Source organism: Amblyomma maculatum, chromosome 1, assembly GCF_055883805.1.
Source record: "Amblyomma maculatum isolate TAMU_Amacu chromosome 1, ASM5588380v1, whole genome shotgun sequence".
In the NCBI taxonomy this organism is placed as follows: domain Eukaryota; kingdom Metazoa; phylum Arthropoda; class Arachnida; order Ixodida; family Ixodidae; genus Amblyomma; species Amblyomma maculatum.
The window spans coordinates 506,955,243-506,979,990 of NC_139344.1; the positions used below are offsets into that span (position 1 = coordinate 506,955,243).

General features: G+C 45.7%; 1 protein-coding gene and 2 non-coding genes across 3 annotated transcripts in view; 2 read left to right on the forward strand and 1 right to left on the reverse strand.

The window, feature by feature from the left end:
- Positions 1-24,748, reverse strand: part of LOC146210369 (homeobox protein Nkx-3.2-like) — a 106,719-nt gene that overhangs the window by 11,246 nt on the left and 70,725 nt on the right. The window lies entirely within an intron of this gene.
- TRNAT-UGU (transfer RNA threonine (anticodon UGU)) lies at positions 9,829-9,901 on the forward strand. The gene has a single exon. It is a non-coding gene; the product is annotated as a tRNA-Thr (tRNA).
- Positions 10,328-10,400, forward strand: TRNAA-CGC (transfer RNA alanine (anticodon CGC)). The gene has a single exon. It is a non-coding gene; the product is annotated as a tRNA-Ala (tRNA).

Genomic DNA, 24,748 nt, shown 5'->3' on the forward strand with positions numbered 1-24,748 from the left:
AAGTAGCACCGAGAGCGGCGAGCCGACACCACCGGGATTCTAACAAACCCTCTTTCTCTCCCATCAGCAAACTTTACGGCAAACGGATGAGCGATAAGGTATCAGCCACTGAATCTGCGCATACAGGCTTAGGTAAAGGGGCGAGATGACATCATGTGACTCGACTAAAAAGAGCTCTGCACCTTCATTTGCCGGTTCTTTATCGTCATCCGCCTGTCGTGATGTAGGCTGCTGCGGTGCACAGGCCTGGCCAAGATCGCGGTGACGACGGGCGAGCTCGAGCTCGCTCCAACCATCGCCAACATTTCTGCCTGCCGCTGCAACGGGACCATCGGGTTACGGCCGCAGCTGATTTCGTTCGCTCAAACCACGACTGAGAGCACCACGATCGCTGCGCTCAAATGCGCTAGTCACGTGGTATTATTTGTATTTCGCTGGCTTCCTTTTGAGCCCGGAAAAAAAGATACACGTGAGACTTTCTTCATCGCAATTAATGGAATGGGGGTTTCTGAAGGTGCTCTACAAGTTTCTAATTCACATGTTTGGTCTAAAGCCGATATTTATTAAATTACAAAAAATTAGCATAATTAGCTAATTAAGTAATTGCAAAGCAAAAAATTGCCTGTAGTGCGCAAACAGACTGGTAGTTGTATGCAACTGGTTTCACTGACCTACCTCAAATATATTATTTTGTAACCCTTGGTTCAAGTTAGCTGGGACACCCGGTATATATATATATATATATATATATATATATATATATATATATATATATATATATATATATATATAAAACTCATGAGCAACCACCCGGCTAATAGCAAAGCTAGAACAAGGATATGTCAATAGCTGTATGCATTTTTTTTGGTAATCAATAACTACTCACCTTGGGAGCATTAATTCCTTAAGCATTGGATCATTTTTTTTATACGCAAGCTTGTAATCAGGCATTATATGAAAACTCATGTAAATTATTTTCCGTAAGCAACCGGAGCAGCCATTTAGAGAAGTCCTCTCCCCTTGTTATGCTTAGTCCCACTTCGCGCAAAATCTGTGTCCTTGATGCCCTTGTCCCTGCACAAGTCCACGGCAGGTGGCGAACATCCACTTCTGCAGCTGGTGTGGAACACTTCGGGCATGTGGTTCGTCCGATGTCTGCTTGAGATTCTCATCAGCATGTTACCGACGGGGTAAGGGCGGCCCCAGCTCTTATCCTTCTAAGGGAAACCTCCTCCAATCTCGTTAAGTTATGAGGGAGGGGGAACGTACACGGGGGAATGAGGGCACGTGTACTTTTTCTTAAAGAGGATGCTAAGGTGGGAACAGCGGAGCAGGCATCAAAAGGGAGCCTGGTGGGGGCACCTTAGTGTTTGGAACTTTGTGTGTGAGGTGGTCAACTTTTCTCTGCTCAGCGTTCTCAGTATTGTCTTGTGTCCAATGTATCTTGGTGCGTATCTGTTTTTTTATTGAGTGCGTGGATGTCCTGGGTTACACATAGCGTCTTTGTCACTTTCTTTAGTTGTTTTATGGCGGCTAAGTCTGTATAGATGTGGGTTTCTGTTACGAAATCTATTTTATTTATGGCCTCCATAGCATCGCGGATTGCATAGAGTTCCATCACAAGCGGGTCCGGGTATTCTGAAACATATTCTTTATGTACCTTTAGTTCACTGTGTGTTGGACTAGTAGCTGCTGTTCTACCGTCATTTTCTATAATTGATGCGTCCGTATGTGCAATGCAGGTACCTGGAAGTGCATCAACCAAAGGTCGAGATGCCAGCTATTCTTTGCGACGAAGCAGAGTGGTCTCGTTTGTCGTAGTAGTCGGGAATTCCCACAGAGGGGGTCAGCCATTGGTAGTGTTTGAACTGCCACTTCGTTCTACAAGAATGCTATGAGCATAACGTACTTTCGCTTCATATCCCTTGTTGCCTCTCGTTGTTCAATTAATTCTGTCAGCGTATTTATCTTGCAAACTCTTGGAGAATAGGGATAGGGGTAAATTTTGGTTAGGCCGTGATAGTGCGCATTGCGTTTCTATTTATTTTTTCCAATTTCGCCCACTGTCGCCTCGCGAGTCTTTGGAATTGGGCCTGATATCGTATGCTCGGCTGTAAGACCGATTGTACAAGACGTCTTGCCATGTCCGCTCGAGCTCCTCCTCTTCTAGACGAAATGCGTTTTATTAAGTTTAAGGAAATCGCAGCTACTTGTTTCGCCCTATGAAGCCATTCTGTTCCTTTGCCGGATTTGTGAATTTCTAGGCCAAGAACTCTCAACTCTTCCACCTCTTCCAATGCCTGATTTCCAATCTTTAAGGTGACTCTTTGTGTTGCCAATTGTTTTCTTCCATTCTTGTTTGCAACATGAATGTAGACTTTTGAGGTGACAATTCCAGACCTGCTTCTTGGACGTACTCATCTATGGTATTTAAAGCCTCTTGCAGATACCGATTCAGACCAAATCGTGACATCATCTGTGTAAATTACGAACCGCACTTCTGGTATTTCAGCTAATTTCCACGCCAATGGGTTCAGTGCGATATTAAATAGCAAAGGTGCTAACACTGACCCTTGTGGCACGCCTCTGTTCGAGGTGTAATTGTCAATTTGTTTTCCGCTTGTCCGGATAGAAAACGTCCTGTCCTCAAGCAGATTATGTACTGCTTTTAAGACCTGCAAGGGAATGCCCATACATTACATGTTGCTAAGAATCTTGGCATGTAATACGTTGCCGTATGTCTTCGCCAAGTCGGTAGCCACTACAGTACGCACTAGGTGGCTATAAGGCAACACGTGTATGACCTCTCCAGCGAGCATAGCCAGTCCATTTTCTGTGCCATGGTTTGTTCGGAACCCAATTTTTCGAGCATGGTAGTTTTTCTTGCATTCCAACCACCATGCCAGGCGGATGGCTATTCTCTTTTCATAGATCTTGCAAATTGTGGGTGTTAGCGAGATAGGCCGCAAAGATTTTATGCTTGTGGGAGGCTTCGCAGCCTTTGGTATTGGGACCACCACCAGGTGCTTCCAGTCGAGTGGAATGTCTCCTCCTTTTCATACCTCATTTACCACATCCAAAAAGCTGTCAACTGCGGCTTCTAAATTCTTGAGGACTTCATAAGGAATATCGTCATGTCCAAGCGCAGTTTTACCATTCGCTTCTTCTATAGCAGCCAATAACTCCAATTTGGTAAATGGTGATGTTATTCCTGTTTTATCAACCGCATCCACTGTCGGTGAAGGCGCCGAATAATTTGCACGGTTCGGGAAGAAAAGGGCAGCAGTCTGATCTGCAAACTCCTCTGGTGTAAGATGTAATGCGAGTCTAATACTTTCCGCATGACCTGCCGCTTCTATTCTATGCCATGGAAAGTCCTCCAGAGGGCCTTGTTGGTCGTTCCTGAGCCCAAACGACTGCACCATTCATCTCATCTCTTATGAGCCAGCTGTTTTTCATATCGGCGTGCCTGTGCCGCCACTGTTTAGCTCAATTTTTCTTTGCACGTCTTCAGGATGCCGACCAGCCTGTATCTCGGCCCGTTTTCAGCGGGCCCAAAGTTTTAGCAGGTGCAGGTCGGGAGTTGGCTGATCTTTGTTCAGTGTAGTTGTAATGGTGTGATCCTTGAGTACCGTTTAAAGGGTTGTAACAAGAGTATTAGGGCTAACTGAATGAGTTCCTGTATCCTGCCGTACACCATCCCAATGTGCTACAGAAGCTTTCTTTCGAATTTTCTTCATATGCCCCAAATTAAGACCAATACTAATGGGGACATGGTCACTACCCCACGCATCTAATTCCGCCTTCCTTTGTGGTGCACCAGGTCCATTCCACCACGTCAAGTCTGGTGAGCATGTTTGTCTTGGAGGTAGTGTTGCGACTCCTGGATGATTTGGCAGTGTAAATTCCATTTCCGTGAAGGCAGTATGAACTTGATCACCCCTTTTAGAATCATATTCATATCCCCATACAGTGTGTGGAGCCTTAAAATCTCCACCGATAAGTATCGAAATTCCAGGATATGAATGGCGAATATGCTTAGCCCATTCAAGATTAAGTACTGTGTTTCTTGGCCGAGCGTACACGGACACTAATATAAGGGACGTTTTGTTTGGACGCGTGAGTGCAGCAACTACTTCCTGCTGAGTGTTGCACCACTTGCTCAAGTCGTGGCGTTTGGGGAATGTTGGCCCTAATATAGACGGCAGCTTTTCCTGGCGTTTCGGCCTCTACTCTTGCTCGTTTATCAGGGATAGAAGGACACCGGTACCCTATATATCCTGTTATTGAATATAACCTATTGTGTTCCTGTATCAAGAAAGCCCATGAATGCAGCTTGCCGTACAATAATTTTTCTTGATTTCCCAAACTTTATTAGAGAGCCCTCTGCAGTTCCATTGTGTAATCTGTTGCCATTTGTTTCGGCTACTTCTATCCATGACGTAAGCTGCTCTGAATGAGTTGTGTCAGTTGCGTACGTGTGTCCAGTACCGCCTCCCATATTAGTGTGCTAGCGGCAGGTTTACAATTCGGAGCATCCACTAATCTTGCTGTCATACTGCCTGCAAGCTTTTCTTTCTGTTTTTCTGAACTCTTCTTTCAGGGCTATACACGCTTTCTTTTGTCGCAGCTGTGGGATTTGTGCTGAAAACATCGCAATTTCGTTTTCTATTGCATCCTGCTGGCTTGTGCAACTTCTGGACATTCATCAGCAGTGAATGCCACTGTGCTCCGTTTTGTGCGTCGTCTATTCTTCAGCGTAGAAGCAAAGGATGCACTGTTCTGTGCAACCACCGCAACAGGCTCTTCTTCTTCAGGTGGATCATCAAACAGCTCTCCGGCCAAAGCTGCAAATCTGTTTTTAACCACTAACAGTGCACATTGTTTCCGTCGTCCAGGCCTTGCTAACTCGAGCCTTCGCTTTTTTTGTGGGACACTGAGAGGAAGTGATATCGTGATACTCATATCTGCAGAGGCCGCATTTGAATTTCATCTCTCCCGATTCAATTATGTATTCGGGGTTAACTCCATATGGACACAATTTCTGGATATGGCCTTCTCTGTAACACCTGTAACAGTGCACCGGTCTAGGTCTAGGTCTAACATTGGATCATGGGTAAATATATATAGGAACAATCAGTATGAAAGGAAACAAAGTATGAGACTTCAATAATTACGCAGCACAAGCTGCTTTTTCTGTTTGTTAATGAGAATTCTTTTAGGTGTAAGTACCCAAAAGTCATTTTTGATGTTAGAGAAGAAATTACAAAGTCATCTTTTTGTACAAAGTGATTGTCGTCTTTCATATTGAGTGGTATTGTGCTTGAGTCTGAAAGAAAAGTCAAGTTTCGGGGCGTCCCTACACTTTACTTCACACATATATGACACCCAAGCACAATTTCAAAGCTTTCACTGCTACTCATAATATCAAAGGGCTATAGAACAATAATTCATACTTCACATACTTCACACATACTTCTTAATGAAGACACACAAAAAACCATAGCTGCCCATAGTATCACTAAACATGTTCCACAAAAGCATTCAGAATATCGCTACGATCAGTGTGTGAAAAATATAAAGCCCGAGAGGTTTTCTATACACCCAGCGTTGGGCTCCTAGAAGCACTGTTGGCATACCAAAGCTTGAGAAGGGCTTTCTCGTCACCTGGCACATTGGGAATGCTAGAGAAATGCTACGAGCTCTAGGTGTTACTGGGGCTTCAAGACCACTTAGACTATATATTTTTGCCAAAGACTCTACATGAGCTAATGCATGGGACTAGCTGCACTCACTCAATGGCACAAATTTTCGACAGCAATGTTTTGATGAGTATGCATGTGCACACACAGATCAATGGCTGACATTATTCAAAAAATACTGTGCAGATAAAAATTTCGCTGTGTAGGTAAGTTTTATGGCAGTGGCTCGGGCATTAGGACACGGACAAGAAAAAGCCGAACTTAATGCAAAACAAACAACAAACATAGCAGTCTTTTGTCACACTGATTGAAGTACATATTGCTCTGGAACTGCAGACAATATTGCCGTTCCTGAACACTGAAACACTATACACTTTTACTACGAAAGCAATACTACGCCAGGTTTCGGCCTGTTGCGAAGTCCGTGGCCGCAGTCACGAATGACCTCGAACAGCCGCGAAGAAGACGAAGAAGAAGAACGCTCGGTCACCCGCAGCTAATGCTTTCGCTCCATATTCGGTTCATCAGCGTTGAACCCTTCTTATTTTTTGCATGTGGTACACTCAGAATATTCAACTCATATGTTTCTTCAGTCGTCGCAAAATTGATAGAGTAACAGACAGCTATGCAGCCTAAAAATGTACCTTTGACACGTAACATCTTGATATGAAAGTTTATGTCAGCATTTGAAGTGCAAGGCTGTCAGAGAGAAGCATGGATATCAGTCACTCTTTGGAACAGGCTGTCAGTGGTAATTATAAAGATTTTTTTTTAGACTTGTCAAGTGAGGCCGCACCCTAAGTGAAGTAACCTATTGCTGTCTTTCTGTATCAAAAAATACCTTCTTGACTTCCCCTCACAAAGAGAATGACAGTGTCCCGCTGTGAGCACCTCTTCTTTAGACTTAAGCCTTTTAGCACAGATCTAACAAAAGAAAAAGGCGCATCATTTCATCACTGCATTGTTCTAGAGAAAATCAGCACAGGGCTTTGCAACATTGATAATTTCTCTACAACCTGAACATACACATAGCTGGTTCAACTGACAGAGCTTACCAGCCTTCCATTGAGAGATTGATATGAATAGGCTGAATAGCCCCAGAGAGGCCCCCTGAGCTTCACATGCTCTACTGTATGGATCAGGATGTGCATATTTGTAGGTCATGTTCTGAACACCATAAAGGTGTTGATATTCTGTAAAATCTCTTTCATAGCAGTTTTTAGCTCAAGAGGTTGGTTGCAATACTAGATAGCAATCAAATTTCCATTATCTGCAGAAATTACATTCAATTGTGATAGTGAATGCTAGGCAGAAAACCCCTCAGGATCAACGGAGAAAATAACAATAACCAATTCCTCCACTCAGAAGCATTCCAGAATTTTATCTGAGGGAAGGAAGCCGGTTGATTCTCCAAACTTGTGAGCTGCCTGATTCGTTCATCGATCTCAGGGAGGCACCCTCGAAATTTGTAAGCAAAGAATTTCTTGTGGTTAAGCTACAAGAAGGCTGTTCTATGTACGAATCTACGGCACACGGCATAGATGTCATCGACAATAAATGAGTTGCAGAAGATGACAAATTTTATGAAAAGCAAAACATTAGGGCCCATTATTTCCTTGGGCATGCCAGTCTTTCGTGATTTTTCTGCGTGTTTCACGAAGCGTTCGTGTGTTCTCAACTGTTCTGCCGGTCTTATCATACGGTACACGCAGATGTGCTCTCTACACTTTTCTAGTGGCATGCTTTTTGTATCACGAAATGCTGACAATGTTTTTTGTATCACGAATTGGCTGTGACTATATCGCTTTCAAATACAATAATGCAGGCACAGAAAAAGTGAGGGAAACGAAGCTTTCGCGCTTGGTGACGAGTGCACCTGCTTCACCTAGCCAACATCATAAAAGTTCGGAAGATTTGGCCAGTGCGAGCCAGCTTAAATGAAAATCAAAACTAAATCCTTGCATTAATGTAGCTGTTTATCAGTTACGCATCCTGTTTTCATGTTTTGCGTTGCTCTAAGAGGCTGCGTAACCTCTGCCCGCTAAAAGCGTTGATTTGTTTTTAGTATGAAGCATATTCTTAAGAAAAGAATTGGCACCAGGCGAAGTCTTCGCCGTTGCTAACGATTTTGTCTACTTTTATTTCTCCCCCCCCCCCCCCCTTCCGTTTTCATGCAAGCAGCATCTCTCTTGTAACCTGTGGGTTAATGAAAGGCGCCATAACGGCGAAATTATGCTTCCTTACACGCGGTTTGTAAGAAATGTTTAGACGCTTTAATAAGAGAACGTTTTATACACTTGACGCTGGCTTCGTTTCCACGTGCAGTTTTCCCATTTTGAATGAGTGAATTTGTGAGGTAAACATGAGGTGAAGTGTATGATTTTCAGTGCAATATTTCTTCAAGCTGCTGAAATTATTAACAAAGGGAGTGCTTAATTTTACCAAATGTGTTTGCTATGTAATGTTTGTTATGTAAAATGCGTTTGTTATGTAAAAAAGAGTTAGTTTTCGTTACACTAGTTGAGTTCTTTGTCACAAGATTGCCTCGAAATCCTCTAATGAGGGATGCGCTGTTGTTTACTAGAGGCCTTTTCGATATGGCTTGCATCGTTGACGCTAGTTCTCGAAACTGTTAGAGTGCAGCACTAGGTGACCTAATATAGGTGCAGACACAGTGCTAGCGTGCAGCAATGGCAGCTGTCAAAATGTATACGCAAATGCAGGCCTGTAAGCCTGTAGACCTTGCCTTGCTAGCAGCTGCCAACTTGGGCGCTACTTGTCGCAGAAGGCCTGCGGCAGTATGTAGCCCTTTTTGTGCAGAGACGTGATTCAAGTGCCAAATATTGGCTGTTTTTCCCAATTTTGATAATTGGAGCACTCCCTATAAATGCTGAAGTAGCTGAAGTATTTGTTACAATTTCTTTTCTGAGGGTGTTGTGGTTACACAACAGATTATGACTTAGCTGAATGCATGTCTTTTCCTGATATCCTTACCCCCAACCATACCTCTTTTGTGCCCGCAGTGCAGTTATTTTTATCTGAGCTTCTTTTAAACATGCTGTTGTTCTTACTCGGGAAATCGTATTTCCGCCATGTTGGTGGTTCTTGCCGTATGATGTTTTTTGTCCAGTGCTGGCTTTTGTAACCCCACATGTACAGACTAGAACACGGAAGGTAAATGAAACGCTGCCAGTTTGAAAGTCCTGCAGCAACGTCTATTGATGCTGCACCCAAACGACAGGTCTGGACTGCCAAAAGAGGCTCTATGGGTGTATGTAACTCCTGCTTTTTTACGCTTCTGTGAAGTTTTCGTGACTGGCTGCTGATAAAATCATTGGAAGTGAATTTTTGTAGCACGTCAATACTGTATCATAATCTTATGAAGGTGAGGCAAGCACAGCGTCCATGAGTGGAGCATTTGGTTGGGTTAAGTGGGTGGTTCCTTTGCAACGGGAAATATAGCGCCTATGGCTTTCCTACATTAACACTTCTTTTTGGGCGAGTTGTTTCCTTTTGTCTATAGGAAATTTTGAAACAACGCTAACACACACAACCACAAAAGAAGACGAGCAACGTGTCTCGCCGCTCGTCTTCTTTTGTGGTTGTGTGTGTTAGCGCTGTTTCAAAATGTTCTATAGACACCATGGCCTTCCTAATTTAATGCGTGCCAAATAGTATGCCACGTACTATAAAAAGCCTTGAAGTAGTCAGTAGACTTTACCTTCGGGTGTTCTGGTCTATATTTTACATATCGTCGTGCAGTTCAAAGCGTATCGCTAAGCGTAGAAAGCTGGGATAGTTGGTTTCTAGTACAATTGTGAGACATTGTTCCAGCGCACGAAAAACGCACAGATGAAGGTAGAAGAGACAACACGAACACCGGACTTCACCTAAGGTTTATTTGACAAACAGGCGTATATGTACAAGGAAGGGGGGGGGACAAGGTCATAAAAGTATTCCGCTACCAAGTATTTCGCCCTCGCTCTTGATCACGTTCTACGTGACGCTGGCGGTAACAAAGGACGTTCCACGCCCGCCGCTATGTCTGAGGGTGGCGCTGGTGAATGCTCTCAAGGTTCGTATACAGACAACATAAATATCCAAGAAAGTAGCAGGGGAGACAGCGGCCGATGTAGCTCAGTTGGAAGAGCACCGGACGTGTTATTCGGAGGTCGTGGGTTTGGTTCCCACCATCGGCACGTTGTTTTTCTTCTACTTTGTGTTTAATTATCTTTCCCCTAAACAGATTACATTACTAATTTCTGTGATTATCCAAGTAAACATTAAAAATAAAAGACATAAAGTACCATCCCCAACGCTTTCCTTGGCCTCGCCGACTGTTGGCTTCTTTCCTTCATGTATTATAACGAGCATCCTCTTTTCCCCTTAATTGATCTGCTTGTAGCTTACGGGGGTCTCGGTTCTGGCAGTCGTGAAGCCATAGGTAGCGTAAGAGGGTTCTAGTACAGCTTTTGCCCTCGCTCTTGATCACGTTCTACGTGACGCTGGCGGTAACAAAGGACGTTCCACGTCCGCCGCTATGGCTGAGGGTGGCGCTGGTGAACGCTCGCAAGGTTCGTATACAGACAACATAAATATCCAAGGAAGTAGCAGGGGAGACAGCGGCCGATGTAGCTCAGTTGGAAGAGCACCGGACGCGCTATTCGGAGGTCGTGGGTTCGGTTCCCACCATCGGCACGTTGTTTTCTCGTCTACTTTGTGTTTAATTATCTCTCCCCTAAACAGATTACATTACTAATTTTTGTGATTATCCAAGTAAACATTAAAAGAAAGACATAAAGTACCACCCTCAACGCTTTCCTTGGCCTCGCCCACTGTTGGCTTCTTTCCTTAATAGCAAGTAAAGCACTTAGCCGGTTCTTCCGTTTGCTGAAGAAGGTATTCATGATTCGTAAGTTATTGCGCTCTGCAAACTCAACTGGTAACTCCCCCCTGCTATTCCTAGAACCAATGCCATAGTCACCTACTGCCTTGTCTCCTGCCTGCTTTTTCCCTACCTTAGCATTGAAGTCGCCCATTAGTAAAGTATACTGCGTCTTTACTTTTCGCATTGCCGATTCTACATCTTCGTAGAAGCTTTCAACTGCCTGGTCATCATAACTACATGTAGGTGCATAGGCCTGTACAACCTTCAGTTTATACCGCTTATTAAGCCTAATTACGATGCCTGCCACCCTGTCATTAATACCATAGAATTCATCGATATTACCCGCTATATACTTATTGACAAGGAAACCTACTCCTAGTTCTCGCCTCTCCGCTAAACCTCGATAACACAGTACATGCCCATCCTTCAGTACAGTATATGCCTCATTCGGCCTCCTAACCTCACTAAGCCCTTTGACATCCCATTTCATACCTTCTAGTTCCTGTAAGGGCACTGCTAAACTAGCTTCACTAGCTAGGGTTCTAGCATTAAACGTTGCCAGGGTCAGTTTCCAATGGCGGCCTTTCCAGTGGAGCCAGGCTTTCTTAGCACCCCCTGCTGCGTCACAGGTCTGACCGCCGCCGTGGTCAGTTGTTCCGCATCCGCTGGTGGCTGAGGGCCGGGGTTTTGTGGAGCTTATCATGAGAGGTTGCGGCCAATTACTGCACCAGGGTGGCCAACTCCTGTTCTGGTGAGGGAGTGCGTTGCCGGAGGTGTTCACCGGCATCAGGTCGAACCCCAAACCTGTTTATGCAATTCCATCGACACGCGGATTTTTTTTTTAATCCGGTGGAGAATTGCGCGGCACCGGGATTTGAGCCCCGGTCCTCTTGCATGTGAGGCAGATGTTTTTCCGCTACGCCACCGCTGCAGCGGTGGCGTAGCGGAAAACCAGTACATCGATGTGCTGGATTTCAATAGTATTCATAAAAGTACTAAGATGGCATACGCTTTTTAAATGCTTTTTTCGTGTTCCGATTTCTTCAGGACCATTGACGATTCCCGGTGCCGAGTCACTTTCATGCAGATTGCTTCAGGACGGTAAGAAATCTGAATGAAAGTGACTCGGCACCTGGAGTTGTCATTGGTAGCCACTACAGCTGAAGCTGATACGGTAAATATTTATTTATTTGCAATACCTCAAATGCCCCTGTGAAGGGTGTTACGTCTCTCCACCGACAAGGGTGACAGCTGACGCGGCCACCGCGTAGCAACAGGCAAAGTAGCGAGCGTTTCGGCCATTTCGGCGCCGTCCGGTCAACCGCCCAACGCTTCTTCCCGCGAACGCGTCTCGTCGTGTTCGTGCCACGCGCCGAGTGTGTGTGCGTGTGTGCGTGCGTGCGTACGTGCGTGTGTGTGCAAATGCTGGCCAAGCCCGGCACTCGAGGGAGAGTACGTCGCCCACGCCCGTCTGCAGGAGGTGGAGGAGATTCAGTCGCGCCACCGACGATTGAGTCATCTCGTCTTGTTCGGACTTGCGGGCTCTGCCTTTCCCTCTGACTGACAAGCCTATAAAAAGCAGCGGCAGACTCCGCTGCGACAGAGACTACGTTAGACGCCGTAAAGACGATGCCAGACACCAGCTGTGTGAGAGAGTCAGTATGCTCTCCGGGTCAGCTTCTTTGCCCGTTCCGTCATGATGCTGTATTAAACGTGGTTTTGTCTTTGCTGGGACCGTTGATGCCGTCCGCCAAGCCACGGAGCCGCCAGGCCAACGCTACCGAGGGGCCGCGACCCGCATGTAACAACGGGTGTCAGCGGTGGGATGAGCCACGCGAGCCCCAAATCTAACTGGTGGCAGCGGTGGGATACTCAGGCGCGACCCAAATCTAATAAGGGGTTTTACATGAGGTGTGCTGGCAGCACCAGCGTGATGGTTGTGACCTAAGGCCTAAAAACAGACCAAAAAGTATGCAGCTGTAATTTGTAAGGCTTTGTGAGCATTCAAAAATTTAAAATTGAGAGTTGAACATGCTTGCATTTTATTTGTAAAATGAATTATATAATGCGTGTTCACAATTATTGGAAACAATTTGAATATATAGCCAATATTTCAAATGATTTCTAATTGGCAGTGTTCAAAAAAGGTGTGCTTAAGTTTCCTTGGACAATGTTTCGAAAGAGATGCTCACTCCTATACTGCACAGCATGCTGTCGCAATAGGCTTGCTGCAATGCGTTTGCAATGGTTTGCTGCTGCAATTGGTTTGCTTGGCAACAAAGCCCATTTCACATACCACCTTGATTATGCCCATCGATAGTTCAAAAAATCTGCCAACACTCCAGTGCTCTGATTATTTATAAGCAATATCTGACGCTCTGTCCAGGGCACCATGGCTCATACGTTACTCTTGCTGATCTCATCTGTAGAAATGTGGCGCTAGTTTTTTATTCAGTACAAAATGGTAATTTTCTTCTCTTTCACAGATGGTAATATATTTCACTGATAAAATGATGTCATATTATGTTGGATATCACGTAGTTGATGTGAGCGTTGCAACTTTCGGCAGCTAAGTATAACTATAGTTCTCGTGCTGCACTGCAGTATCACTGCTAGAACTGTGTTAGTTCGAATGACTCTTGTGCAAACATTGCATCTTCATATTTCAATTCAGCTGTTTCGCTGCTTAATTTAGTGTTAGCCTGAATTATCCACTTTTGGTGTACCATATTTCTAGTGTACACCGGCATTGATTCTAAGTTCTCACCTAAAATTTGAAGGCCTGGAAACAAAAACTTCGAGTGTTACGCCTCAAAAAATAAGAAAATTGGGGACAGCTACAAACCACGAAATATGTTTAATTCATACTAGCCTGCCCTTGTTTCCTCACTGTCGTCGGACCTCCTTTGCATTATTCTGCATAAAGTCTGAATGAGTGTGCAACCAAGTCTTCCGTAGTACCATCTAAGGCTGTAGCAATCCGGCTCACTATTACTACTAGTAACACGGAATGGATGTAGGTTGTTAGCGTTAGCTCCTGGGTATCAATGAGTAAGTCTACATAAGACTTTATCAGCCCATTCTTAAAACGTTTGTTGATGCAAACATCAAGAGCACTGTGTAGCTGGCCTGGCATGCCACCATGTATGATTCTGTCTGTACCAGTTTTGGTTACCGTAACTTTGTTGGTTAGGTGCCTGTCATAAGAATCGGGTGCTAGAAAAAAGGCATGGGTCTGCATGTCCTACGCATGTAACAGCACATGAATTAAGCAGTGAGAAATGTTACAAAGTTGCAGTCCAACCTAAAACATAACTGTCAAGTACTTTAAAGCACTGTTCATACCATTTACTACTAGAAGTAGTAATAGGCACAGTGCTGTCTACTGACCAAGTGTTGTTGGGAGCACAATATATGGGCTATATTTGCAGTTTGAGTTGTTGCAGTGTATGATAAATTTTATGTGTAAATCCTCGAATCTAAATTGGCCTAAGAGCTTCTCTATCTCGTGCTTTTAAAAACCCATCGCCTGCAGATTAATGTCTTGGTTAGTACGTTTGCTTGGCATTGTAGAGAGGCCTGACAGGATACCCATTGGAAAGCTGCCACATATTAGCGATGTCATTTTTTGTCCTTAATTTTTAGCTGAACAATGTGGTCACAACTGTTGTGTATTTGTTGCTTGCCACATTAGAAGCAACATTTTGAATTATGGGGTTTAACTTTCCAAAGTGACTCAAGCTATGAGAAACGCAGCAGTAAAATTTGCGACACAGCTTTTTTTTAGTAGTGCAAATCTTGCCGAACTTTCAGCATTAACCTCCGAAACTGCATATATGTATACCTTGCGGATGACACGCTGTGTGATGCGGCTGCTTTTTGCTGCATATGCTTTGCAGTGAACACTGTCATGCTCCGTGCTGGTCGGCCTTAACGCATGGTTTCAGGAGCATTTTTTTTTCTCTAAAAACAATTTCTATGATATAACTGTTTATTGTCCAGCCGTGAGTACAAAATTACATGAAAAAATAAATAGCTTTCATATTTCAAAGCAATCCCTCTACCATGTAAGGTATTGTTAGCAGCAAAAGTTTATGGCACGTGTGTTCTTTGAAAGCCATTTATTGTGCCGTGGATGGCACAAAAGCAAGTGTTCTTATTTAAAGGAGGAGACCCATTACTGAAGTGACTATGATGAAATAATTTATTTTACACCTCCATCCCGGGAACTTTTCCTACCTATAGCATTTTCTTTTTAAAGCAACTGTAGTTATCTTCAGCTATTTGTTAAGAGTTTTGGCAGTTTGGCAGCAGTGCGTGCGGGTTTCACAACGCTCACCCAAGTTCTTTCTCGTACAGGTGCAGAGCGCATACTTTCTTCGGCACGATCCGTTGGCTTCTGCATGGGTACAAGCTGCGCTGGAAAAGAACGTGCCTGACAAGCTAAAGCGTCGATTGCGACGAGCATCACTGCACCGTTATCCTCCGGGATTAGCTGGTGAACGTCGACGTTGCCGCGCCTGCGCTGTGTCCTGCCAAACCAGAGACCGCGCCTACATATGCGGACTGCTTTCACGTGCTTTACTCAGTTTGGCAGCAATGCGTGCGGGTTTCACAACGCTCACCCAAGTTCTTTCTCGTACAGGTGAGGACCATTCTTCCTCATTTTTTATTATCTTACTGTTGTTGCGCGCACTGCTGCCAAAGAACAGTCCTAGTGTTTTCAATTTGTTGTTTGTGATGTCAAACGTGAAGGAGCTTAGTAAGACGCTTGATGATTTCAAACGGGAGATTCGTGCTGAACTTCGTTCCTTCAAACAGAGTGTAGAATATTGCAGTTATTCTTGTGACAGTGTCAACACACTCTCCGCAGAAATAAAGGCTCTACATGAGGAACTTGCCGCAACGCGCAACTGCAACCAAGAACTCGCTGCAGAAAATCAGAAACTGCACATGCGAATCACAAAATTGGAACAGTACTCACGGGCCAATAACCTCGAAATTAAGGGTGTGCCTGATAGCGGAGATGTTTTCGACATTGTGCAGAAGGTTTGTGAAAAGGTAGGGGAGCAGGTAACCCAGGAAGATGTTGACATTTGCCACAGAGTACCAACCAACAAATCTAATGAAAAGAACATTGTTGTACGCTTTGTGCGACGTGACAAGCGAAATGCTGTATTAGCTAAAGCCAGGAAGGCACGTTTTTCCGCTACAGACATTTGTTTCGAAACAGATGCTTCTGTTTTTGTCCATGAGCACCTGACTAGGCAACTCAAACAGCTTTTGGGAGCCGCAGTAGCACAGAAACGAAACGCAGGATCGAAATTTGTTTGGACACAGGGCGGAAAAATTTGCGCAAGGAAGACAGATTCATCAGATATGGTAAGAATCACCTGCCAGGAAGATTTGAGCAAAATGCAATAGGACTTAAAATGCTTTTTAAACTCCCTTTCGTGCAAACAGCGATATGGCACCAGAGTGTAAATACTATGAACCTGGCAATTTCAACGAAGCACTGAAAGTGCCGTCCCACTACTTCAGGGCATTCCACCTAAATGCTCGAAGCATTAAAAATAAAATGGACGATCTGCGCATGTTCTTTGATGACCTACGGGATAAATTTGATGCGATATTATTCACAGAATCCTGGCTTTCTCTTACTGATAGTCCACCGACAATACCAGATTGTATTTATCACGGCATCGTGCGGCCCGCAAACAGAGGTGGTGGAATTGCTATGCTCATCAAAGCCACAATTGTCTGTGAAGTTGTCAGCGAATTGACATGTATTACACCAAATATTGAGTGCTTTGTGGTACGGTTAAAAAATATTCTTATAGCAGCTGTCTATAGGCCACCATTAGGATATAAGTCCCAATTTTTTGAATTCATGGAAACTTTGCTGTCAAGCCTCCATTCAATGCAAGGAGCCTTCTTAGTTATGGGCGATGTGAATATCAATATGCTTGGCGAAGATTCATCTTCTGAACGCCTAGAAACGATACTTCGCACTTTCGCTTGTTCAAATATAATTTCTTTGCCTACCCGTGTTACCGATACCAGTGCCACACTTCTAGACATCTGCATCACCTAAGTACCTTGTGACCAGTGCTTATCAGGTGTGCTTTCCCTTGATATCAGTGACCACCTCCTGATTTTTGCATGTTTGCCGACAGTGATCGTCAAGCAGAAAGTCATTTTTAGCTCTACTTATCGGGATATTAGCTCTGCTTCGCTAGAGAAATATTACACTGAAATAGAAAATATTCAATGGGAAAGTGTCTACGCCAAATGCGATCCTAGTCAAGCATACAGTCGTTTCCTGGGTATATTCGAGGCCTGCTATGAGAAACATTTTCCCTTGGTGCACAAGTCTAACCGAAGAAAAAAAATACGCAGGCCTTGGACTACGACTACCCTGCATAAGAGAATAAAAGTAAAAAACAAAATGTACCATTCTTTCCTCCGATCACGTGACACTATCCTACTAAAACAATACAAGACATTCCGTAATAAATTAAATGCTGATTTAAGGACTGCAAAAACGTACTACTATCAGTGTCTGTTTGGTAAGATATACAACATTCCAAGAAAGCTATGGCAGGAAGTCAGTAATTTGACCAATAACCTTAAAGCTAAGTGTCCTCTTAATATTGCAGCTTTTGCTGATGGGAAGACTGATATAGAGGCGTTTGACACAATGAATGAGTTTTTTTGCTAATGTTGGCGAATACGTTTCCCCAAACAGAGACTGTACTAATTCGTTTTCGAGACTTCGCCCGAGGCTTTAGAATTCAGTTATGCTCTCCCCAGTTACTTCCCAAGAAGTCGTCAGCTTCATGGCCAGAATTCGAAAGAATGTCGCGGCTGGACTAGATGCCGTGAGCAGTGCCCCTATTAAACATGTAGCACCTATTATAGCCAAACCACTAGCATTTATAATCAATCAAATGTTTGAAACTGGTATATTTCCTTCTGACCTTAAACAAGCGCGTATAACCCCGGTCCACAAAGGTGGAAGTGTTGGTGATATATCAAACTATCGCCCAATATCCGTTTTGCCCATATTTTCTAAGGTTTTTGAGAATGTTATTAATGCTCAACTTACAAATTTTCTTACTAAATACCATGCTATCAGTGAATCGCAGTACGGCTTCCAGAAAGGAATATCAGTTGAAATGGCCTTATTACAAATCAAAGATGAAATACTTAAAAATATGGACAGCAAAAAATTCACTGTAGGTTTTGTAATAGGACGTTTATTGACGCTCAGATGGAGAGCTGTGAGGACAGGACCTTGCAACGGCGAGCCCAGCGTACTTCTTCTTTATCTTCGTCGCACAACGCACAGGTGCATGTCGATGGCTGAAGTGCTGACTATCACAGTACATTTTCCCTCCGGGTAAAAAAAAGGAGCCATCCTGGCGACTTATGGCGCGGAAAGCACAGCGGGGTCATAGAATGGCTTCAATCGGTTCACGTGAACTGTTTCACGACCACGGCGACGCAAGTCCGCAGAGGGCGTGACGGGCTCAACTACGTAGTTGACTGCAGATGTTTGCTGGAGGACCCTATATGGCCCGTGGTAGCGAGCAAGAAACTTCTTTTAAAGGCCAGGGGTTGTGGAGGGCACCCAGAGCCACACCAGTGTGTTCGGGAGATATGACGAAGCTTCGCCGGTATCACGGAGGTATTTTTGTTGCCACTGATTTTCTGTTGTGAGAGAGCGAGCGAGCTGACGGCATTCTTCTGCGTACGTGACGGCATCGGATAGCGGGGAAGATTCGGAAACGTCAGGGCGGTAGGGAAAAAGTGTGTCCATAGTACAGGGTGGCTCGCGCCCGTAAAGGAGAAAGAATGGAGAGAATCCAGTAGTCGCCTGTGTCGCGGTATTATATGCGTAAGTAACAAACGGTAGAACTTGGTCCCAATTGGAATGGTCGGTGTTCACGTACATAGCCAGCATGTCACCGAGAGTGCGGTTAAAACGTTCTGTCAGTCCATTCGTCTGAGGGTGGTACGAGGTAGCGGTGCGGTGTATGATGCGGCATTCTTTCAGGAGAGCCTCAAGAGCGTCTGATAAGAAAACGCGTCCGCGGTCACTGAGCAGTTCGCGAGGGGCACCATGGCGAAGAACCAGGTTTTTCAGAATAAAGGCAGCCACGTCGCGTGCGGAAGCAGAGGGCAATGATGATGTCTCAGTGTAGCGGGTTAGATGATCCACTGCCACGATAATCCAGCGGTTGCCAGCTGAAGTTGTAGGAAGGGGACCGTATAGATCTATGCCGACACGATCAAACGGACGGGCAGGACACGGCAACGGCTGCAACGAAGCAGGGGACTTGAGAGGAGTTTTTCGGCGTTGGCAAGACTGGCAAGAGCGGACAAAATGGCGGACAAAGCGGTACATTCCACGCCAGAAGAAGCGTAGACGCAAGCGCGTGTAGGTTTTCAACACTCCGCCGTGGGCGCACTGGGGATCAGTATGGAAAGCAGCACAAATTTCGGCGCGGAGATGACGGGGGATGACTAAAAGCCACTTCCTTCCGTCGTGAAGATAATTGCGGCGATAGAGCAGCCCGTCACGAATTGAAAAATGGTGAGCTTGGCGGGCAAGCGCCCGAGACAATCGACCTGGAGAGTGACTTGAAAGAAAGTCCAGAAGTGTAGATATCCACGGGTCGCGCCGCTGCTCCGTGGCCATGTCGATAGTGGCAAGCGAAGACAAATCGCAGGCGCAGATCTCATCAGACAACGAAGAGGGAGGCAGCGGTGAGCGCGAAAGAGCGTCCGCGTCAGTATGCTTGAGGCCTGAGCGATATATGACACGAATGTCATACTCTTGGAGGCGAAGAGCCCAGCGAGCAAGGCGGCCGGACGGGTCCTTGAGGGACGCCAGCCAGCACAGAGCGTGATGATCAGTGACCACATAAAATGGTCGGCCATAGACATACGGACGGAATTTGCCGATGGCCCAAATAATGGCCAAGCATTCTCTTTCTCTAACAGAATAATTGGACTCTGCCTTGGTCAAGGTGCGGCTTGCGTACGCCACCACATAGTCTCGGATACCAGGTTTGCGTTGGGTGAGAACGGCGCCTATCCCAATACCGCTAGCGTCAGTGTGAATCTCAGTTGGCGCATTCGGGTCGAAGTGGCGGAGGATGGGAGGCGAAACTAAAAGACGGCGTAAAGTGTTGAAGGCGTCATCACAAGCAGGTGTCCATGCGCAGAGGTCGGAGCTGCCGGAGAGGAGCTGGATGAGAGGAGCAATAATAGAGGCGAAATTTAAGATGAAGCGGCGAAAGTAGGAGCACAGGCCGATGAAACTTCGTAGCTGCTTCAGTGATTTTGGGCGTGGGAATTCGGCAACTGCACGAAGTTTGGTGGGATCGGGAAGAATGCCATCCTTAGAAACGACATGACCTAGAATTGTTAGTCGGCGAGCAGCAAAGCGGCACTTCTTCAGATTCAGTTGGAGGCCGGCGGTAGCGAGACAAGTGAGAACGTCCTTCAGTCGGAGCAGGTGGGATTGAAAATCGGTAGAAAAGACTACGATATCATCGAGATAGCAAAGACAGGTTCGCCACTTGAATCCACGAAGCACAGTGTCCATGAGGCGTTCAAATGTGGCCGGGGCGTTGCAAAGCCCAAAGGGCATGACGTTGAATTCATATAATCCATCTGGTGTGATGAAGGCAGTTTTAGAGCGGTCAGCGTCAGCCATTGGCACCTGCCAGTAGCCAGATCGTAAATCCAACGAGGAGAAAAACTCGGCGCCCTGCAAGCAGTCTAGTGCGTCATCGATGCGTGGCAGAGGATAGACGTCCTTGCGCGTGATCTTGTTGAGCCGGCGGTAGTCGACACAAAACCGGAAGGAGCCATCTTTCTTAGGTACCAACACAACTGGAGACGCCCAGGGACTGTGGGATGGCTGAATGACACCACGACGGAGCATGTCGTCTACATGATCAGCAATTACTTGGCGCTCCGAAGCCGACACGCGATAGGGGCGCTGGCGCAAAGGTGCAGTTTTACCGGTGTCGATGGTGTGCTCTACGACAGACGCGCGGCCCAAGTCAGTTTGAGGAAAGTCGAATGAAGAAGCGAAGTTCTGCAAGAGGGCGACAAGTTGATCACGTTGCGCAAGTGGAAGATCAGCATCAATAGCATGTTGGAAAACGTCGGAGGGCGTCGAAGCGGTCGCAACATCGCAAGAGCAGACTAACGTCGAAGGAGGGGGTTGAGTCAGCAAGAGTGGTGATATGACTGGGATCAAGCTCTTCAAGACGTCCAATGCATTCGCCACGGAGCAGGACTGCTGGGCAAGAAAATGGGTTCGAGGCGAAAAGTGCACTCTTGCCGTCTTGAATTTCGAGAACTGCGAACGGAAAAAGGAGGTAGGGATGACGGGAGGTGGCTTCGGAAGGTGTAAAAATCGCAGTCAAAGGAGTTACCCACTCAAAAGACAGTGGTACGAGGGCAGCAGAGAACGGAGGAATGTCGGTGTCATGGGCGACGAGAAGTTTTGCAGTGCGGGGAGGGGTATCACAGAAGGGGGCATCACAGAGGGGGGCGAAGGCAATTTGCGCACGAGCACAGTCAATAACGGCTTGATGAGTCGATAGAAAATTGTATCCGAGGATGATATCATGCGAGCAGTTCGGTAGAACAATAAACTCGATGGGGTACAAGACGTCTTGAATGAGCACACGGGCTGTGCAAGATGCGGAGGGGTGAATGTGCTGTGATGAGGCGGTGCGGAGCGAAAAGTCGGAAATCGGAGTGGTCACTTTGCGAATTCGACGGCAGAGCTGCACCGGTATCGACGAGAGCGAGAACTGTGGCGCCTTCTACAGAAACTTTGATAACATTAGCGGGACGACATGGAGGACTTGAGGAATTCGAAACAAGCGCAGTTCTTGCCCCCGGAACTGCGACTGTTAGTTTCCCTCAACGGTGCTGGTAGAACGTCGCAGCATTGGAGAAAGCGATCGGCGCCGAGGAGAATGTGATCGACGAGTGGTATAGGTTTGGCGATCTTGTGGGACAAATTGAGAACCGGGCGGAATCATTTGCGAGCGTGAGTCGGTATCGTACGGGTAAAGTGAAGGTTGGAGGCGCTGGCGACAAAGGCGCGCAACATGGCCCGGCCGACCGCAGGCATAGCAAATCGGAAGGTTTCATAGGATGTGGGCGGAACCTTGAGGGTGGGGCTTGAAACGAAGGCTCAGCATGCGGCGGTGAACGGTAGGCAGGGACCTGCACATAAGAGCCAGACGTGGGCGAAGGTGGTGGCCTAGCCGTTACTTGGGCATACGTGAGAGGTGCCGTCACAGGCGGCACCACGGGGTTGGACGGCAAGACATCAGCGACGTGTTCTTGCACGACACGGGGTATAGCAGGGGCCAAAGATGGAGCCAGTTCAGGAACGAGGCGGCCCGAGTCTTGAAAATGGGGAAGGAATGAGATTTGACGTGCGACCTCTTCACGGATAAAATCTTTGATCTCTTGATTCAGCGGGCTCCCTTCAGAAGTTGGCGAACCACCCAGGGCTAATGCGGATACGCCTTCGTCGCACACACTGGAGCGGCGCCTAGAAGCGCGCCGCTTGCGGAGCTCGTCGTAGCTCTGGCAAAGCTTCACGAGTTCACTAACGCTGGTGCGATCTTTCGCTACCAGCATCTGGAAGGCGTCCTCAGAAATGCCCTCGAGGATATAGCGAATTTTGTTTGCTTCCGGCATGGCCGGGTCGACTCGTTTGCAGAGATCAAAGACGTCTTCTATGTAGCTGGTAAAGGTCTCATCAGCGCGCTGAACACGATCGTGTAAACGTTGTTCGGCACGAAGCTTACGCACTGCCGGGCGGCCGAACACTTCCGCGAAATTCTTTTTAAATGTCGACCAAGATGACAGGTCAGCCTCATGGTTGCGAAACCAGAGGTTTGCCACGTCCGTCAGATAGAATATGACGTTACTGAGCTTGTATGAGTCATCCCACTTGTTGTAGCTGCTTACTCTTTCAAACGATGACAGCCAGTCGTCGACATCTTGATCGGCCGTGCCGCTGAACAGGCAAGGGTCACGCTGGCGCACGACGCCAGCACACATGATCGTGGGTGGAACGGCCGGCAGCGTCGAAGTGGACTCGTCTTGCATGGCGGTCGTAGAGGGCAGTGTACGGCTTCGCAGTTCCAGTTTGGGTGGGATCGTTTCCGGCACCTCCACCAATTGTAATAGGACGTTTATTGACGCTCAGATGGAGAGCTGTGAGGACAGGACCTTGCAACGGCGAGCCCAGCGTACTTCTTCTTTATCTTCGTCGCACAACGCACAGGTGCATGTCGATGGCTGAAATGCTGACTATCACAGTACAGTTTATTCATTGACCTCAGAAAAGCATTTGACTGTGTAAACCATAATATATTACTCTCAAAGTTGCAAGATTATGGCATACGTGGTGTTGCTCTTGATCTTATCACAAGTTACCTCTCAGACAGAAAACAGTGTGTAAAAGTGACCTGACTTCTTCGATAACAACAGTAAGACATGGTGTACCTCAGGGATCGATCCTGGGACCTTTGTTGTTCATTTTGTATATTAATAATGTGTGCAATTTGCCTCTTTCACCGAAACTGGTCATGTACGCTGATGACACAAATATTTTTTTCTCCGCACAAACCGTAACCCAATTGAACACTGTCATAAATAGTTATTTGATCAAACGTGAAGAGTGGTTGCATAAAAACAGATTAACCTTGAATGTTAAAAAGACTAAATATATTATTTTCAAGCCTTATAACAAAGCCTGTGACACTGAGCTAGTCCTAGACTTTCAAGGTACAGCGTTGCAGCGTGAAAATTCAGAAAAATTTTTAGGCGTCTGGTTTGAAGAAACCATGTCGTGGAACACACATGTTAGCAAGCTGGCGATAGAATTAAGCAAAGGAGTTGGCTGTCTCTATAAGCTGAGAGAATTACTTCCAGTGAGGCTCAAAAAAGCAATATATTTTGCTAATTTCTACTCTCGTCTTTCATATTGCATTTTAGTTTGGGGAGTTACAACCATCCATAATTATAATAAACTCGAGCGGCTACAAAAAAGGTGCTACGAATTCTTGAAAACTTTTGTGGAAACCCTAGCCAGCTATCTACTGATCCCTTGTTTACTAAACATAGTATGCTTAAAGCAACTAAATTATATGATTACAAACTGTCTCTCTATATGCATAAACGTAACCTTCCCAATGATACCCACCGTCCCTTGCATGCTTACAGCTTACGCAGCGAACTAACGCCAGTGCAACATAAACGTACAAATTATGGCCGGGCCACTCTTGACTACCGCATACCATCACTTTATAATAAACTTAAAGCCCACATTGACTTTACTGCCCCGCTTAACACATTTAGACACGAATTAACAAATTTTATGATGAGGCAATGAATAAATACTGCGATGTTCATATTCATTTTTGATATCTGATGTGTGTATAATTCTTTTGATTTTGATCTCATGTACATATCTATTTTTTGACTGTGTTGTGAAATCCTCTGCGAGATGCTGCCTGTAGGCCCCCAGGGCCCAGTCAAGCTGTCTGTGACAGCTTTTTCCCTGGGGGCCCCCAACTTGTAGGTTGGAAATAAAGTGGATTTGGATTTGGGACTGTAATTTCTCTTAAAAGCAAGCACTTTCTTAATACCATGCTCATTTACATGTAAATAAAAACTAGCTCGCATGGTTACTGGTTAATATGCATGGACACCGAGCCAGATGAATGCAGCTCAATTTCCGCCTCAGCGGCAGGATTCCGATGAAGGAAAAACACAAAGTACAATCGTATACCATGCGATGTCAAGGCACATTGAGAAACTAGGTGGTCTGCATTAATCCGGAGCTCTCGATTGTGGCATTTCTTATTCAATTGTGTCACTGTCAGTCTTCGACGGCTTAACCTAAAATTGCTTCAGAAATAGATACCCCGTGGCTTATCAGTTTTTATTTTCGTTCCCCATTCTCAGGTGTAAAAATTCACATTGTAGCTTACTCACTACTTTCCTCGCGTCCCTCATATAGCTTGGAATGAACAAGAATGTCACCTATGATTTCTTATCTCTTTGTTGTGCAGATGAACATAGGCGGCGGCGTGCTCGTTGA